Genomic DNA, 4,843 nt, shown 5'->3' with positions numbered 1-4,843 from the left:
CAGGATGGTCTCGATCTCCTGACCTCGTGATCTGCCCGCCTTGGCCTCCCAAAGTGCTGGGATTACAGGTGTGAGCCACCACGCCTGGCCTATGGTTTCTGTTTCTCATTGCAACCCTGACTCTGGAACCGAAATAATATTGACAGTGAGAACTGTTGGGTTTTTTGGTCAAAGAACAGGTTAGAGGAAGGAGGAGGAAAAGTATGTCATAAGCCAATGTGGTTGAGTTCTGGGAACACTGTTTCTGGCTGAGGCATATCATAAGTGTAGGGGAAGACAAGATGAAAAATGAAAGATAGGGCCTGAGCATAGAGGACCTTGAATGCCATTCTAGGGCATTTGGACATAATTTAGTAAGAATAGGGCATGACTGAATATTTTTGATCGGGGAAGTGATTATGATCAGAACTATGTTTATTTGGAGAGTTCTCAAAGCACTTAAAACAGAACTACTAGGCCACCCAGCAATCCCATTACTGGGCATATGCCCAAAGGAGAATAAATCATTCTGCCAAAAAGATACAGGCACTCATATGTTTACAACAGTAAAGACGTGGAATCAACCTAGATGCCCAACAGCAGTGGGTTGGATAAAGAAGATGTGGTACATATACATCATGGAATTCAATGCAGCCAAAAAAAAAAGAAGACCAAAATAATTTCCTCAGCAGTAACATGGATGCAGCTGGAGGCCATTATCCTAAGTAAATTAATTCAGAAACAGGAAGCCAAATGCCACATGTTCTCACTTATAAGTGGAAGCTAAGCATTGGTTACACATGGTCATAAAGATGGGCACAATAGACACTGGGAACTACTTGAGCGGAGAGAAAAGGAAGGGACAAGATCTGAAAAAGTACCTATTGGGTACTATGCTCACTACCTGGTGATGGGATCATTTTTACCCCAAACCTCAGCATCACACAATATACCCGTATAACCTGTACATATATCCCCTGAATCTAAAATAAGAGTTGAAATTATTTTTTCAAAAACTTGGCCAGGTATGGTGGGTTATGCCTGTAATCCTAACACTTTGGAGGATCTCTTCAGCCCAGAAGTTTGAGACCAGCCTGGGCAATATAGCAAGACCCCATCTCTACAAAAAAATTTAAAAATATATTAGTTAGGCATAGTGGTGCATGTCTTTAGTCTCAGCTACTTGGGAAGCTAAGGTGGTGGGATCACTTGAGCACAGGAGGTTGAGGATGCAGTTAGCCATGATCGCACCACTACACTCCAGCCTGGGCAACAGAATGAGACCCTGTCTAAAACAACACAAAACTGTGTTTAGAATAAAACATTTGAAGAAAAGAAGCATAGAATAGATAAAATAAACTGGCAGATCATATGTGTTCATTTGTATTTGTGAAATGAATGAATATGTGAGCCCTCCTAATTCCCTAGAGAATAAGATGTACTACAACAAAGCATAGCAGAGGAGTAGCTTTGTTGTGCTGACCCAAATTTTATGTAAGCAGAGTTCTGACATAGGGAGACAAGGAGTAAGGCAAACTGATTAAACATGACATGAATTTGTAACCTATTGCATGACCACACCTATAGAGTATTGATTTATGGCCTGTTGTCACTTGGAGGTAGGTTTCTAAAAATTTGTCACAGAGTAAGTTTTAGTAATGTATTGCACTACATGGTGACCACAGTTAATAATAATGTTGTCGTTTTTCTTGTTTTTTGAGACAGGGTCTCACTCTGTTGCCCAGGCGGGAATGCAGTGGCATGATCTTGGCTCACTGCAACCTCCACCTCCCAGGTTTAAGCAATTCTCATGCCTCAGCCTCCCAAGTAATTGGGACTACAGGCTCATGCCACCATGCTTGGCTAATTTTTGTATTTTTTGTAGAGACAGGGTCTCACTGTGTTGTGCAGGCTGGTCTTGAGCTCTTGGGCTCAAACAACACACCCACCTTGGCCTCCCAAAGTGCCAGGATTACAGGCATGAGCCACTGTGCCCAACCTCACAGATGTATTTCTTCAGCCCATATCTTTTGAGCGTTAGACTCTATATCCAACTATTTAATGTCATAAAGGCATCCCAAGATCAACATATCCAAATGTGATTTTATGATCTTCTTCCCCAAATTTATTTATCCTCCTGTATTCACCGTATAGCACCACCATCTAGCCATGGAATCATGATGAAAACCTTGTAGTTACTCCTAACACCTTTGTCTTTTATGTATTCCACATGCAATACATTGCAAGATCTGTTAATTTTACCTCTGAAATATATTTCATAATTTTCTACTTCTCCCTATTAAATCAAACCACTATAATCTCTCATGTAAATTGCTATAGTAGCCATCTAACTGATCTTTCAATTTCCACTATTAATCGCCTCTATTCCATTCTTCACACCACCATCCAAAGTGACTTTTCTATAACTGGAGGTATTATCATATCACTTCTTGTTTAAAATCCTTCAGTGGCCTCCTATTACTGTTAGGATCGAATCCAAATTTCTGTGGCATGCAAAACTTTGCATGATCTGCCTTTTGCCTGCATTTTCACATAATATTCCCTCTCCTTGAGAGAATATCCTCCTTTCCCATCCTGTTTCTATCCTCCCTCCCTTATTATAGTTGTATTTAACTACCAAAGTAATGCTTTTTTTGAACAAAAAGTACACAGTATTTCTTCCACTCTCTGCCAGGCTAACTCCTATTTATTCTTCAAGTGTCAGCTTAAACTTGACTTTCTCAGAGAAGCCTTTGACTCTTCTTCCTTTCCACACAAAAATGTGTACATGCGATTATTTGCTTAAGATCTCTCTCCCCAACTATAAGCTCTGTGTCTGCTTTGTTTACCATTATATATCCAGTATTTGGCACAGGCACAGGTTCTGTACATATGAGGCTCTCTATAAATATTGGCTGAATAAATGAAAATGTCTTAGAAATGAAAATGAAAATGTCTTAGAAAATTCTCCATCGGGTCTCTTGCCAATTTATTCTCTTCCCAAATGACTTTGCTTGCCTCAGCAATCACACAAACTCCTTGTAGTTTGTTACCTTGATGCCCCAAATATTAACTCACTTCCTTTTTTGCTGCTGTCACCCATTTTAGCAGCTCAGTTTCTCATCTCCTGGGGTCCATTGTAGACCAGCAAACATTTGTACAATTTCCTTTCCTTATCAAATAAACAAACCCTTTTGAAGTTTTAGGTGAAGTTGTACTGTTAGTAACTCTCAAGGTTTTGACTCGTCCTAGCCCTGTCCCAGCAGTTTTCTTTAGATACACACTAGATATTTATAAACTGTGCCTTATTTCTTCCCCAGCTACTGCCACTATTATCACCTGGGTGCCAAGTGTTCTCCACTTTTTTCCATACCCCTTCAAACCCTTAGAGGAGAGGGTATCAGTCCACACTTCCAGCCAGTTGTTTAAGGCCGACTCCCCTAAAAGACTAGATCCTGTTCCTGCTTTTTCATATCCTAACTTAACCATCCAAGGGACAGAATTGGTATTCAAACCATCTCTGCCCTCTGCTGCTGGAGCACCATTGCTGTTCATTCTAACTCCAATCCTTAGCTCCAAGGTACTCAACAACCCAGTTCTTGGATTAACCTAGTTTATCTCAGTTTTATCTCTGTGGAGCTCCTGAAAACCAGAATTGTTAGGAGTTAGACTCTATAACCTGCATTTTTCACATAAACCCCAAGTAATTATTTTGTATATTAATACCTGAGAATCACTGTACTGATAAGAACTCTAGTTATCCTTACTGTGGGAAAAATGCATTATTCTGACTAATTCCATATTCTATGTAGCAGAATAAGCCAAGAAAAGATGGGATTTGGCTATCTTCAGATACACCGTCAGTTACAGCTTCAGGGGGGCTAAAACCAACTGGTGAATCACAGCAGTATGAGACTGAAGGCCAAAGTATAGCCTTGTAGTAAAGAGACAGGCTTTGGAGAGAGACCAATATATAGATCCTGGCCAATATACTTTACATCTAAGTTACCCTGTCTAAACTTTAGTTTCTTCATTTTAAAATTAGGAGAATAATATGGCCTCATAGAGTTGTTATGAAGGTTCCTTGGAATTTATTCAATAAATATTTATTGAGCACCTACTATATGCCAGGCAATTTTCTATGTATTGTGAATATACCAGCAAACAAAAACTTCTGCCCTCAAGGAGCACACATTCTAATGGGTATATGTATAAAAAGTATATAGCGTATAGGAAAAACTGAATAAATTCTTGTTACTTACAAATATTTAGGGATAAGGAGTATATTTGTTTTGCTTTGCCACTTTTGGGATATAAAAGAAGCATAGGACACAATATATGCCTATGTGGTGCTTAAATCTAGATGGTCAGTGAGATGTATATTTGTTCATTCTGTAAATATTAACTCAGTGCTGTAATCAGCCTGACACTGTGAAGTAGAAAAATGAATCCCTATTTTTTAAAAATTTCAACTTAGTTGGGAATATATGAGAAATGCAAAATTCTAATGTAAAACAAGGTGCAAGAGAAGTAATAATAAAGTGCTATGAAGAACATTTAAGGAACGTAATAATAAAGTACTATGTAGAATGTTAATTAGTAAGTGAATTAATATCAGGAGAATACAAATACAAAAAATAGTGTTATTGCCTTTATATGCCGAGCACATGAGCATAAGATGGGCATACTTTCGTTAGGTGGCAATGGAGTGTATGGCTAATTCAGTGAGAAGGTTAAAAAAGAAAGCTCCTATTGCCAGGTAAACTAGCAATACATGAACCTCAGTGGTGTTAGCCTCTCTGTACACCAATTTTATGATGTCTTTTTTTTTTTTTTTGAGATGGAGTCTTGCTCTGTCACCCAG

The 4,843-nt window shown here is 38.8% G+C and overlaps 1 protein-coding gene across 1 annotated transcript in view; it reads left to right on the top strand.

The window, feature by feature from the left end:
• The window catches only part of ZSWIM5 (zinc finger, SWIM-type containing 5), a 206,431-nt gene that overhangs the window by 145,372 nt on the left and 56,216 nt on the right, over positions 1-4,843 (top strand). The window lies entirely within an intron of this gene.

Source organism: Colobus angolensis, unplaced genomic scaffold (assembly GCF_000951035.1).
Source record: "Colobus angolensis palliatus isolate OR3802 unplaced genomic scaffold, Cang.pa_1.0 Scaffold106, whole genome shotgun sequence".
In the NCBI taxonomy this organism is placed as follows: Eukaryota; Metazoa; Chordata; class Mammalia; order Primates; family Cercopithecidae; genus Colobus; species Colobus angolensis.
This window is presented reverse-complemented; position numbering and strand designations above follow the sequence as displayed.